Raw genomic sequence first — 15,580 nt, 5'->3', positions numbered from 1 at the left:
GAAATGTTATTTGTTTGTAATTTCTTCCAGATAAAACATGTCCTGTAGGATGGAGCAGCTTCAACCATAGCTGCTATTTCGTCTCTAAAAGCTCTGCTTCCTGGGATGCAGCCAGAAGGGACTGCAGAGACAGAGGAGCAGATCTGGTGGTTATTAACAGCCATGAAGAAAAGGTATAGTGTTTATGTATGTGTGTGTTATTGAGCTGTAAATAAATTCAAACTACTATTTTTAATGTAAATAGCTTTTTATTTCAAAGTAGACTTTTTTAAGTCTTAACACATTCAAAATAAAGTAAAAAAAAATCATGATGTATGATGTGTATGAGCGTTTTAAAACATGTTTAATGTTCTAGAGTGTATCAAAGAAATCTGTTTAGACAGAAATTGTATGGGGGGGAAACAACCTGTCAATAGAAGAAGCGGAAGAAGAACAATGAAGTGTGGCAGTGTAGCAAGGATAAGGAAAACAGGATATGGGAAAGATGCAAGATGCCTGCAGTCCTGTTTCACTGCAGGTAACATGTACAGTCAGGTCCATAAATATTGGGACATCGACACAATTCTAACATTTTTGGCTCTATACACAACCACAATGGATTCCTAATGAAACGAACAAGACGTGCTTTAACTGCAGACTGCCAGCTTTTATTTGAGGGTATTTACATCCAAATCAGGTGAACAGTATAGGAATTATGACAGTTTGTATATGTGCCTCCCACTTCTTAAGGGACCAAAAGTAATGGGACAATTGGCTTCTCAGCTGTTCCATGGCCAGGTGTGTGTTATTTCCTCATTACCCCAATTACAATGAACAAATAAAAGGTCCAGAGTTCATTTCAAGTGTGCTGTTTGCTTTTTGAACCTGTTGCTGTCAACTGCCAGGATGAGATCCAAAGAGCTGTCACTACCAGTGAAGCAAGCCATCATTAGGCTGAAAAAACAAAACAAACCCATCAGAGAGATTGCAAAAACATCAGGCGTGGCCAAAACAACTGTTTAGAACATTCCCAAAAAGAAGGAACGCACTGGTGAGCTCAGCAACACCAAAAGACTAGGAAGACCACAGAACACAACTGTGGTGGCTGACCAAAGAATCCTTTCCCTGGTGAAGAAAACACCCTTCACAACAGTTGGCCAGATCAAGAACACTCTCTAGGAGGCAGGTGTATGTGCGTCAGAGTCAACAATCAAGAGAAGACTCCACCAGTGTGAATACAGAGGGTTCACCACAAGATGTAAACCTTTGGTGAGCCCCAAAAACAGGCAGGCCAGATTAGAGTTTGCCAAACGACATCTGAAAAAGCCGTCGCAGTTCTGGAACAACATCCTATGGACAGATGAGACCAACATCAACTTGTACCAGAGTGATGGGAAGAGAAGAGTATGGAGAAGGAAAGGAACTGCTCATGATCCTAAGCATACCACCTCATCAGTGAAGCATTGTGGTGGAAGTGTCATGGCGTGGGCATGTATGGCTGCCAGTGGAACTGGTTCTCTTGTATTTATTGATGATGTGACTGCTGACAAAAGCAGCACAATGAATTCTGAAGTGTTTCGGGCAATATTATCTGCTCATATTCAGACAAATGCTTCAAAACTCATTGGACGGCGCTTCACAGTGCAGGTGGACAACAACCCAAAACATACTGCAAAAGCAACCAAAGAGTTTTTGAAGGGAAAGAAGTGGACTGTTTTGCAATGGCCAAGTCAATCACCTGACCTGAATCCGATTGAGCATGTATTTCACTTGCTGAAGACAAAACTGAAGGGAAAATACCCCAAGAACAAGCAGGAACTGAAGACTGCTGCAGTAGAGGCCTGGCAGAGCATCACCAGGGATGAAACCCGGCGTCTGGTGATGTCTATGTGTTCCAGACTTCAGGCTGTGATTGACTGTAAAGGATTTGCAACTAAGTATTAAAAAATGAATGTTTGATTTATGGTTCTTATTCTGTCCCATTACTTTTGGTCCCTCAAGAAGTGGGAGGCACATTTGCAAACTGTTGTAATTCCTACACCGTTCACCTGATTTGGATGTAAATACCCTCAAATAAAAGCTGACACTCTGCAGTTAAAGCATGTCTTGTTCGTTTCATTTGGAATCCATTGTGGTGGTGTATGGAGCCAAAAATGTTAGAATTGTGTCGATGTCCCAATATTTATGGACCTGACTGTATGTGTAACATTGACAAATAAAGGCTCATCATCATGATGCCAACAAATGCAGGGGATGCAGCATACATTGCAGGAGAGAGCATTTGCAATGAGGCAAGGGGCAGAAGTGACAGGCAGTCCAGTAAGTTACAGAATACTATTGCACTATGTTTAGTTTCCACAGCACATGATTTTTAGTTCTGATATTCTATGTGTTTTAGTAAAAATTATGTTTTAGTAACAATATGAGTCCACTGACAAAATATATTAACATTTTGACTACATTTGTTTAGACAGTATGAATAGATTTTGACGCCAATGACATACTGATTGTTGAAAAAACATATGACAAATCAATTACAGATTTGAATGACTGCTATTGAGATTTGAGTGAGTGTTTCGCTGTGTGAGCTGTCCAGAAATGCATCTTCACTGTTGCACAAAATGTGTCAAAGCATTAAAGAAAAGTTTTAATTATTGCTGGCTTTGGAATTTTAAAAGAAACTTAGATAAAATAAACTGCATGTTGGGTCTAACACTTAAACCCCACTGACTCAGAGACCAATCACTTGTGTACAAAAGCAAGACTACAGCGCTTTTTGTCTTTAACTTGCTACAAAGGGAGAAGCTCCTTATCTGATCTAAGCCAACTCCAAACTCTGGCCTTCCCTCGCAGCCCTTTTATTAACTTCAGTGGTTACACAAACATCTCATTAATCATGCGACAGATAAGACACTCACAAATGAACATGTGTTGTGTGTAGGGGTGCCACGATTAGTCGACTAGTCACGATTATGTCGACTATCAAAATCGTCGACGACTAATTTAATAGTCGACGCGTCGTTTGAAGCTTTGTAAGATCCCAAAAAATGCGGGAATAAGTAGTAGTATTTAATAGTGTAATAACGGACTGAAACAGAAGATGGCAGCACTGCATGTACAAGGATGCCAGCTGCCGTTAAATCCCGAAGAAGAAGAAGCAGTGTCCGGTATCATAGCTGTGTCCAAATTCAGGAACCGCATCCTCCTCTGCCCGCATTTGTAGCCCAATTACGTCACACGACGAAGACTGTCCAAATTCGAAGACTCTGACAAATGCGCCGTTCATTTCCCCAGATTTGAAGGATGGGTCGGGTGTATACTTCGTAGCTCAACCTATCCCAGAATTCATAGCGCGGCCCTGCATAGGTTTCCAACAATGGAGGCAGCTAGTTAGTTTTAATCTTGCTCTTATTATTCTTTCTGGGTCACAAAATAAACGTTTAACATATTTTCATGCAAGAATGTAGCTGTGTAAACCTTAAATATCTGCTCAGTTCATCAAGACACCACATATTTTCAAAAGCGCTCCGACATTTTCGGAGCGTCTGTTACCCACCAGCTCGATAGCTAGCCAGGGTTCAAGGCTCACTAGAGGCAGTGAGAACACTGGTTTGGTTAAATCGGTTTGGCTGAGATTAAAGTTATAGTTTTTACACAAATAAATATCAAGCAGACAACTGATTATCAGAAGTGTGAGATGCTCGAGAATATACTCCGGTGTCCTGTTATATTTTAGATAGCAAGGAGCAGACGGCTAAGTTTATTAAACTCCACCGAAACAATCTGCAAATTTCATTAAAATTGAATAAACTATCATCTTGTCTTTATTTTTAGTTAGCACATACCTTAAACATGTACGGAGGATTGACGGAGGATTGACGGATACAAGGGAAGCACTTGGAGGAGAGACGGGCATTCACTACCACGCACGGGCTTACACGGAAGGAAGGACGCACTATCACCATAGTTGCACATTTGAACTGTTGTCACCTTGCTGCACTGTAAATAAATGCACTGTTTTCATTTCTGAGCTCCGCGCCTGAGTCCACTCTTTAACAACCGTGACAGTACGTTTTACGTTCAATGGATGCACGATCTGATTAATGACTAATCGCAAAAATAATCGGTGACTAGTCGACTATCAAAATAATCGTTTGTGGCAGCCCTAGTTGTGTGTGTCTGCAACAGTGGACATGTGATGTGTGTGTGTGTGCATGTGTGTGTGGGTGTTCCCATCTAGCTATCTTTGTGAGGACCAAAATCTGCATTCTACTATACTTGTGAGAACCAACAGTCACTTGTGAGGACACACTCACCGGTCCTCACAAGTTTGAAGGCCTTTTTGAGGCTCAAAATGTGGTTTTAGTGTCAGGGTTACAATTAGGTTATGGTTAGGTATAAGAGAAAGTTTGGTTTAGGGTTAGGGTTAGGCATTCATTTTAAATGGTTAGGGTTAGGGTAAGCGGCTAGGGAAAGTATTATGCCAATGAAGGTCCTCACTAAGATAGCTGAATGGGCGTGTGTGTGTGTGTGTGTGTGTGTGTGTGTGTGTGTGTGTGTGTGTGTGTGTCTGTGTGTGTGTGTGTGTGTGTGTGTGTGTGTGAAACACAGGTGAGCATTCTTGCTACTGCTCTAATCATCTTGCACAATGACAATCATATTGATTAACAATTCTCTAACACTGCATAGACTAAAATTGTGGTTTTAAAGTAAAATAAAAAGATTTTTCTTCATATTAAACAGAACTTCCTCTCTACGATCACCACAGAAGGAGTTTGGATTGGTTTGAATGACAAAGAACAGGAGGGAACATGGAAATGGGTAGATGGAACTCCACTGAATCTGTCGTAAGTCTTCACTTTGGTTCAGTTTATTTCTTTACATATGAAATTTACATACGAAATTTGTTAAACCCACAGATGCATGCAGATATAAACACAAAGGCTTACATGTCAGTGGTTGACTGCTAATAGCGTAAAGATGTGTACTAATGACTTGTTTTGGCCAAGTGGGAGCAAAAGAAGTTATTATATCAGTCAAAACAACAACAATTCTTGTGTTCAGAGCTGGTGTGTTTTGCCATCTGCACACTTTATGCAAGCCTGTTTAAAAACCACCTGAAAAGAAAAATGTTATTGTTATTTGAAATTTGGTGATCTTAATGTACAGTGTATAATATATATACACTGTATAGTTCTTAATAATAATAAGATAATGTTGCTGTTGCTGACCTGGTAGGTACTGGGCAAGAGATGAGCCTAATAATGGTGGAGAAGAGGACTGTGTTTCTGTCAGAATTGAAAAAAACACTTGGTTTGATCATCGATGTTCATCTTCTTGTCACTGGATCTGTGAAAAAGTTCCAGAAAACAAGTGATTTCAGAAAGATGATCTATTCATAAAAGTTTTGGAGTTTTTTCTTTGATTACAATAATTGTACTTCTGTATTTCAGTTTTATCCTAAAAGGCCTAGGTATTTTTTTTCCTTTTTTTGTTCATATATAAGTGGTTAAGTTTTGGGTTTCTGTTTGATTTTTATTCTACTGTTTGAATTTTTGTTTTTGTTCTTTTTTCTTATGATATTGCTTTTATTATCATTATTATCATTTTTATTGAGTGTTTCTGTTTTGACTTTATGGTTGTTCTGGTGGTAACTGTCAGTTTGTGATCCTTATTTTTGTTTCAAGACTTAAGTCTAGTTTTACTTCCTACAGGGTTTCTCAGTTCCTCAGTTTCTTTGTAATTGAGTGTTTATATTCATGTCTGTGTTCATTATTTTCCTTATTTACTGTTTTACTTTGAAACAAATGTCTGTTTCTGACCTGCATGAGTTTTAATTCCTGCATCTGTTTTCCCCTGATTTGAACATTGTTTTCATCTGTGTTGTTATTTTCACAGATGTCTCATTTCTCTTCTGTTTGTCACTCCCTGATCAGCCATCGGTATATAAATAGTCTTCTCTCCCTCTCAGTTCTCATCAGTTTGTTCACACTCCCTGGCTACATCTTAATAGTCAAAAAAAATGCCTCCTACATCTTTGTTGTATCACTGTTCCTTGACTTCAATGAAAAGCATCATTTGGCAAAGGAAAGGTGTGAAGGAGGTGAAGGAGAATTCACCACAACAGCAGCACAACAGCAGACATAGAAAAGCAAACTGAGCTACTGTAAACCTTAAATACACTTTGATCTCTTAATATAACTCATAACTAATAATATTAACTTTATGTTCTATGTTCTCCACATAAAGCAACATCTAGGGATGTCACCCCTACTTGCGGCCTGTATATCGACGTGAAGAAATATAATGCAATTTGGCTCTTGAAGTTACTTTTTTTGGTTAGATTTGTTTGTTGTTAAGTACAATGTTAAAATAAGTTCTTTAAAAAGCAAACAATTGTGTAATATGAAGGCAATATGAGCAGAGAGCACAAACATTGGCTGTGTTAGTTCAGTGAGAATTATTCGTAAAGAAAAAAGTTTTCACTTGCAGTCAAAAACTAATGCGTACACTTATGTCTGCATTTTGATTTTGTTAAATACAAACAAAATTATAGCAGAAGTGCTGCCACGTGTCTGGCCAGAAAGACAGTAGTTTAATGAAAGGCTTCAATTAGTTAAGAGTGAGAGAAAAAATTGGATCCATGTTTGCAGTTTTGTCTTGTTATACAACATTTGAAATTAAAAAACAAAATATTAGAAGGTGTTTTCTTGTTTGTTTGTTTGGGGTTTTTTTGTACTACTTGAACACTAAAGTGGCCCCCAATGAGATGACAGTGCCAGCAGTGACCCACAGCTCATTTAAGTTTGACACCCATGTTCTTAGGAAAGGAAAAAAAAAATAGACTAACCAACTAGTCTAAAACTAAGAATGGTGCTGAGTGTGTGACCCAGTTTGGGGAACGTTTAGGAGTTTTCTAGTTTGTTATTCTCATATTATAGTTCTGTTTTATATTGTTGTCATTCAGGCTTTTGTTATGATGTTAAGGTTAAGTTTGTGTTCCAGGTTTTGGTTCTCATAGGTGTCATTCTGCTATGAACTGTATTTGTATTTTCTGGTCTTAGTTTTGTTATCTAGTCTTGGATTACTGTTATCATGCCTCCACTGTGTTTCCATGTCACATGTTTAGTCTGTCTTGTCTTCATGTGTTTCTCTCCAGTTCCACATGTCTCAGTGTGCGTTACTTCCTGTTTTAAGGCTCCTGCTTCACATGTATCATGTTCTGCTTCCTTTGTCTCCTTAGCCTGAATTAGTGTCAGCTGTGTTCCTACCTGTGGCCTGTTCCCTCGTTACCCCTTGTGCGTATCAATGTCAATCTTATTACTACATCACATTTAAAAGTAACAAAGTTGACTAAAGTGCTTCACAAGTTAGTTAATGAACAAAAGAAAGGACAGAAAAAAACAGTAAAATAAGACGTGAGATGAAGCAAATACAATATATTTAACATAAACAAAAAACCTGATGATTCTGAAACTGAACTCAAATTAAAAGCCAGCTTAAATAAGTTTTAAGACAGGATTTAAAAAAACTGTATAAACTCTGAAGTATGAATATCAGAGTCTAGAAGCCTGAAGGCATGATCCCCTCTATGCTGTAATCGAGATCTCAGCCGTACCAAGACCATCTAGTAAGTAAAAGAATCTTAAAATCAATACAAACTGGAGTGATGTGATCATACCTTCTAACACCTGTTTAAAGATGTGCATTTTGTACTAACTGCAAACAATGGAGAGATGAGTGTTCAAGGCTGTTTGGGTTTTTTATGAGAGAAGGCAAATATGCTCAAATTATAAGTTTTCACAATTTATTATCAAACAGAATGTCATATTAGTTTTACATGGCATCATAGACCTCCGTCTCTCTGGCCAAGAGACAAAAGGCTGCCACAGCCAAGCAGTAAACACTTCTGGTATATAAGCATTTACAGATCATACATATTTAATGTACTAGAGTGTACAGACTTTAGGTCAGCAGTTGGAGGAAAGCCTTTAGACCACACACTCAAAAAAATGAAATTGGGTGGTTGTTACATGTACAAGATTCCAACTTGTAATTTGAACTAAATAATTTCATGTTTCTATGGTGAACATAATTAAATCATGTAGCATCTGCATGAAATTCAGCATCTTAATTTGTTCTTGTTGAGATAACATGATACAATCTAGTAAGAGTGGTTAGTTGCCTGGACTCACGAAATTCACAAGATCACATTAGATGTCAAACTGCAGGAAAATCGCAGGAGTTTTAAGAGGCAGACAACTACACCCACACCACGTGTATGCTATCGCTATTTATTGTGGTTTAACTTGTCAAGGACAAAAACGTACAGAAAAGTCTGCATCAAGCCTTGTAATATAGCTTTCCTAGTTTTGGTAAGCCTGGATTGACAGCTTGGTGGTGTGATGGTTAGTGCTGTTGCCTCACAGCAAGAAGGGCTTGGGTTCAAATCCACAATCTGGCTGGTTTGCAGTGTGTAATTAGAGTTAGATTAATTGGTGATTCTACATTACCCATGAAATGCTACTCATTAAGCAAGAGTAGCAGAAATTGCCTTGATTAACAAAGTAATTGTTTAAACAATAAGATTTCATTGTGCTTTCCTAAAGTTTTTTAACTTGTGTAGAATGAATTAAAACAAATTTCACTCTACATACTTAAATGAATCACTTCAAGTTAATGTAAGTATACTACGTTGATCCAACGTAATCTGATTACATCAAACCACCAAATGCCAAATATGTTGGTTTGACATGGTCAAAAATGGGTTATTGTACTTGGTTAAATTACGTGGAAAAAGGTGCCATGATTAAATTGTGTTCATCCAACAACAGATTTTTTTGAGTGCATGTCCAGTTCACGTTTCATCTTCTGCACCTTTCACACATCTCCCTATAAGGAAATGTGCTTCTCACATCACCATAGCAACCATCTCTTTTCCTCCGGTCAGGCCTGTAGAGTTAGAGAAGAGGGTTTTTTTTGGTCTAATAGAGCCAAAGTAGCAGTCTACTCTAAGCACCATAACAGAAAACACCGTGACGCTATCAGTTTAAAGCACCCAAGCGGATTCCTATTGAACAAGGGAAGGTGTTTGTGAATGAAGTAGCAGCTACAACATGCAAAAGATAAATCCATAATTTACAGTATAGATTATTCAGCTATAATTGAACTCATTGACCAGTGCAGTTTAATTTTATTTTACCTGTATCATTACGTTTTCTTAATACAGATCAATAAAAAAAAGTTGCAAAATTCGTAATATTGAAAGAGGTCTCTGTGCCCCATACCACCCGCAGACAAATGGGTTGTTTGAGAGGATGAATGGTACCATATAGAGGTATTATGCAATTTACACTTATTGCTGTGTAAAATTAGAATGACAAGGTGGCTTTTAAAAATTATTTAACCGATTAAATATTATGGACAATAGGGACAACATACTAAATGCTGAACCAGAGAAATCTCAGTATGTTTGAAAGTCTCTTGCTTTTACTTTACTGCATTGCCTCTCTTTCACACATAAACTATATCACTGCCCCAGTCCTCGGCAGAGCTGACCACAATCTAGTCCTGTTAACACAACATGAGAGTTGTTAGAAGGTGGGGTCACACTGAAATTTACATTTATGAACTAAATGGAGTGAATGAGGAAACTACTTCTTCAAAAGCTTTTGGTTTCAGACCTTTGCTACCTTCTTTACCACACAGTGCTTTTGCCCTTATTCCCCTCAGTAAACTCTGTGTATTACAATCTTCAAATTAGACTCGTATGTATATTGTACAGGAAACATTGTGTATACAGTGTATATAGTGTTCTTATATTGTTTTTCTTTTTTGTATATTGTTTTCTTTACTTTTGCACCTTTGTGCTCTTGCTGCCTAATTTCGCTGTGCAAGCAACTGTACAATGACAATAAAAAAGTTCTAAGTTTTTAACTAAATATAGGATTATATGTATCAACCCTGAAATATAAAACACAAATATATGCTGCCTTTAGGTCATTTTCAATTAAATGTTTTGTCTAAATTATTTGATAATCATTAAATGTTTTATTAGATCTAGGTAATTTTGAAGCCAAAACACTTGATTAGGGCCCTTTTTGGTACATTGTCACATGTCTAACAAATATTGCCCAGTAATCCAAGTAATTCAACTGTCACAATGTGTGGAGATGAGAGGAGTGTGGACCGAAGGACTGACGAAGGACTTATTGCTAGTGAGTTTTATTTACAGTGAAGAAAACTAAACACAAACAAAAGCTGAACATGGCAGCGGCAAAACTGAAACAAAACATAAACTGGGAGAAACTAAAAATGATACAAAGGAACAAAAGCCTGGGACCAGAAACCTGGAACATTACAACCTGAGACGGGGAACACGGAACATGAAGACAAGCGATAAAGGAACATGGAGAAATACAACAAATGAAATCCATAAAAAGTTCCTTTAAGATAGAACACAACAGAGTATAAGAGAGTATACTTTAAAATAATTTTGGTGAACTGCTGCTTTGCTTTGAAACTGAAAATCTTTAAAGCTCATGTTGGTTTGTTGTATATATAATCTGGCACCTCTTAAACAGTAACCACAAGCACTTCTACTAGAGGGGACTGTTGTGCTAAACTTCAGTCAGTGCTATGTGGGAAAGCTGTTTTTCACTTAAGGCAGCTGTGTATTGAAACCAGGGCTAAAACTAAAACAAAATGAAGCAAAATGTGTCAAATTAACTAACATGTTAGCTGTCGGGGCTACTGCTGCTGCACTATCACAAGCAGTACCTGCAACAACTTGTAACAAGCCCTTGCAGTCACAGGAGTCTGCTGTTGTTAGCACTCGCCATGGATAAATGCAAGAGGAGGGACAGCAGTCCAAACAAGAGTATGAGGAAAAAAGAGTAAGCTGAAATTAACATAGTAAGAAAATAGATGGAGGAACATAATTAGAAAAGGAGAGATTCAAGGATTCAGGTAAAATGAATGGTGACTTTGATCATGAGCGACTAATAGCTAACAGGTGACTTTTAATTGTCACATGCTGGAATGCCACAAGGAGGTCATTAGAAGGAAGTGAACATGATTTATTGATGTACAGAATTGAGTTTGAGGTTTTTGGCGGTTAGACTCTGATGGCCATCACAGCTGATGGAATCCCAGCTTTGACAGGGATTAGGGCAGGATCCCTCTGTGTCTAGACGCTAGTGTGGAGATGAAGATAAGATAAGATAAGATAAGATAACCTTTATTAGTCCCACACGTGGGAAATTTGTTTTGTCACAGCAGGAAGTGGACAGTGCAAAAGTTATGAAGCAAAAATTAGAATAAAATAAAATAAGAATAAATACAGTATACAACTGTACAGAATAGAATAAAATAAAATACTATATACAGTAGAATAAAATAGAATAAAATATGCAATAAGATAAAAATAGAATACAAGTGCTATATACAACTCAGTAAAAATACAACGATGCCAGAAAAGATTATTGCACATTAGTGTTATTGCACATGTGTGAATGTGTGTGTTGATCAGTTGGAGTCTTTGTTGTGCAGTCTGACAGCAGTGGGGAGGAAAGACCTGCGAAATCTCTCCGTCCCACACCGTGGGTGCCGCAGTCTCCCACTGAAGGAGCTGCTCAGTGCTGTCACAGTCTCATGCATGGGGTGGGAGATGTTGTCCAACAGGGATGACAGCTTAGCCACCATTGTCCTGTCACTCACCACCTCCACTGGGTCCAGAGGGCATCCTAGAACAGAGCTGGCCCTGCGGATCAGCCTGTTCAGTCTCTTCCTGTCCCCAGAAGAGATGCTGCCGCCCCAGCAGACCACACCATAAAAGATGGCTGAGGCCACCACAGAGTCATAGAAGGTCTTCAGGAGTGGGCCCTCCACTCCAAACGACCTGAGTCTCCGCAGCAGGTACAGTCTGCTCTGCCCTTTCCTGTAGAGGGCGTCTGAGTTATGAGTCCAGTCCAGTTTGCTGTTCAGATGAACACCAAGGTACCTGTAGCTGTCCACAGCCTCAATGTCCATACCTTGGATGTTCAGTGGTTGCAGTGGAGGATGTTTGTGCCTGTGGAAGTCTACCACCAGCTCCTTTGTTTTACTGGCATTGATCTGGAGGTAGTTCAGCTGGCACCAGTCCACAAAGTCCTGAGTCAGTCCTCTGTACTCCTTGTCGTCCCCATCAGTGATGAGGCCGACTATAGCAGAGTCATCAGAGAACTTCTGCAGGAAGCACTGGGTGGAGTTGTGGGAGAAGTCTGCAGTGTAGATGGTGAAGAGGAACGGAGCCAGAACCGTTCCCTGTGGGGCCCCCGTACTGCAGACGACCCTGTCCGACACACAGCCCTGAGTCCTCACATACTGTGGTCGGTCGGTGAGGTAGTCCAGAATCCAGGTAGTGAGGTGATGGTCCACTCCAGAGTTCTCCAGCTTGTCCTTCAGAACCGAGGGAAGAATAGTGTTGAAGGCACTGGAGAAATCAAAGAACATGATTCTCACAGTGCTTCCAGCGGTCTCCAGGTGAGCAAGGGAGCGATGTAGGAGGTGAATGACGGCATCATCCACTCCAATGCCAGGCTGGTAGGCAAACTGAAGTGGATCCAGTGATGAGCTCACAAGGCGCCGAAGCTGAGCCAGGACCAGCCGCTCCAGGGTCTTCATCAGGTGGGATGTCAGAGCCACCGGCCTGTAGCTGTTGAGGTCCTTGGGGCGTGAAGTCTTTGGCACTGGTACAACACAGGAGGTTTTCCAGAGCTGTGGGACTCTTCCCAGCCTCAGGCTCAGGTTGAAGAGGTGCTCCATCACACCACACAGTTGGTCTGCGCAGGACCTGACGACCCTCGAGCTGATGCCATCTGGACCCGCTGCCTTCTTGGCTTTAATCCTCCTCAGTTCCCTCCTAACCTGGGTGGTTGAGAGAGACAGGCTGGAGCCTTGTGTTGATTGTGTATTGGATGCTGTTGTTGGGGGTGGGGAGGAGTGAGCAGGGTGAATAGAGGAGGTGTGAAGTGTCTGAGGTGTCAGAGGTGGAACAGCAGCAGTGGGGGTGGGTGAGTCTGCAGCCGATGTTGGAGACTGCCTCATGGCTGAATCAAATCTGTTGAAGAAATGATTCAGTTCATTTGCCCACCTCACTTCCCTCCCAGGCAGAGAGTTCTGATGTTTGTGGCCTGAGATGGTTCTGAGGCCTCTCCAGACTTCACCAACGTTATTTTGCTGAAGCTGGTTCTCCATCTTCTGCCTGTAGCTGTCCTTCCCATTCCTTATCAGTCCCCTCAGCTCTCTCTGCACCCTTTTCAACTCCTCTTTGTCTTTGGATTTGAAGGCCCTCCTCTTCTGCTTGAGGACGGCTTTAATTTCTGGGGTAATCCAAGGTTTGTTGTTGGAGAAACACCGTACAGTCCTGGTAGGTACGGTGTTATCCACACAGAAATTAATATAGTCAGTAATACATGTAGTAAGGCTGTCGATGTCCTCTCCGTGGTCGTCACAGATCACCTCCCACACAGTCGACTCAAAACAGTCCTTAAGAGCCTCCTCGCTCTCCTCCGACCATCTCTGTACTGTGCGGGTGGCTGGTGGCTCCCTGCGCACTAAGGGCTCATACACAGGGACAAGGTGCACCAGGTTATGATCAGATCTGCCCAGGGGAGGGAGAGATGATGAACTGTATGCCTCTTCAGCATTGGCATACAGTAAGTCCAGTGTTTTATTGTCTCTGGTTGGGCAGGTCACATACTGGGTGAAGGTGGGCAGTGTGGAGTCCAGTGAGGCATGATTGAAGTCCCCTGATATTATGAGGAGGGCTCTCGGAGATTGTGTTTGCAGTCTGCTGACCACTGAGTGGAGAGTGTCACAGGCTACATCCGCGTTGGCCGAGGGGGGGACATACGCTGTTATCGCGATAACATGCGAGAATTCCCGGGGCAGGTAGTACGGACGCATGCTAACGGCTAACAGCTCAATGTCTCTGCTGCAGAGTTGTTCTTTTACAGTGATGTGCCCAGGGTTACACCATCTGTCATTCACAAACACTGCCAGTCCCCCTCCTTTCCTCTTACCGCTCTCTCTCGTCCTGTCCGCTCGCAGCAGCTGGAATCCCGGTAGTGTCACGCTCGTGTCCGGAGTTAGCGGTGTTAGCCACGACTCCGTTAGCATCATGATGCTACATTGCCGGTACTCCCTCTGTGACCAGGTTAGCGACGTGAGCTCATCCAATTTATTGTGCAAAGAACGTACATTTCCAATAATTACAGAAGGAAGAGATGGTCGATAACGTCTCCTTCTCGGCCGACGGCGCTCCTTCCCAGCACGACACCCCCGTCTTTTCCTCCTCAGCTCGCTGGGAATGTCAGGTCCGTCCGCCGGCAGTACCGCTGTGGGACGCAGCGCTAACAGCTGATCCTTACTGTAAACAAAGGATCCCTGCTCTGGGTCCCCAGACACGGGTGAAAAAAGTAGAAAAAAACTATGAAAAACGACCAGAACTAGCACAAAACGGTAGAACATGGTTGCAGAGTCTAATTACTAATACGTTAGTTATAAAAAATTACGAGAGAAAAGATAAGAAAGAAAGAAACTCAGAATGAGCAGAGCTGCTGTAACAGGCTGCCGCACACGGGGGGCGCCGGAAGTAGACATTGGAGGCTTGAATGAAGCCTGACTGACGAGGTAGAAGTGATGATGGGGAGGAAGTTTGCACAAGGTTTCTGCAAGGAAGAATGACAGATGCACAGTGTATGCATTAATGTAAAACACTAACATAGTCCCATTAATAGCTGCATTTAGACATTTCTGGTTTGTTACAGATTTCAGTAGAAAAAAATTGGTTGCTGTCTGCACTGCCGACAAAGAAGTCTCCCAGGGAACATAATATCTGCTCCATTTCTCCAGAAATAAATTCAGTGGTGGGCTGAGCCATTAGTGTGTTTAGCCAAACAAAGACAACAAAGGCTTCAAGATGCTGCTGCCTTGTTTTTAGGTTCAAAAGAACTGCTCAGCAGATTTCTAGAGGCATCAATTATATAATTGTTAGCACTGAATTGAATTGAGTTTAGTCTGAGTTCAGTGTGGTTCAGTGGGTATTAAAACATTGTTATTCAGCATGTGTTACCACCCGGTTCGGCAAGGAATGTAAGGAAGTAACACCAGAGACTGCCCCAGTCCATGTCAGAGGTTCGGGCTTTATTAACATTGGCAATCATAAAACACATACAACAGAAAACCGGCTGGGAGCCTCAGTGCCTCACAAAGATGTCCCCTCTCACTTGGCACGTTTTCCTCCTTATATAGCTGCACCGAACCTTATTCTTCATGCCAGTGGCTCTCTTCTTAGCCCTGAACTCCGAGGCAGCCACTCCTCAGCGAGCCCAGGCCCACAGGAGCTTCGTTAGAACCCACCTCCTCGTGCTCCGTCTTGGCCGTAACAGCATGGCTAAATAACAGAATGCAGCGAGAGTGTATATAATTTGAAATAATTTTAAGGAAATTTTCCATTTGCTTTGACAATGTTGTTTTATGTAATGTTGGTTTATTTCATAAAATCCTAAACCTGGCACCACAGCCTCTTTGACATTTCTTTTCCACTTAGCCACCTGTA

This window comes from Pelmatolapia mariae, linkage group LG16_19 (assembly GCF_036321145.2).
Source record: "Pelmatolapia mariae isolate MD_Pm_ZW linkage group LG16_19, Pm_UMD_F_2, whole genome shotgun sequence".
In the NCBI taxonomy this organism is placed as follows: domain Eukaryota; kingdom Metazoa; phylum Chordata; class Actinopteri; order Cichliformes; family Cichlidae; genus Pelmatolapia; species Pelmatolapia mariae.
Note: the sequence above shows the minus strand (reverse complement) of the source record.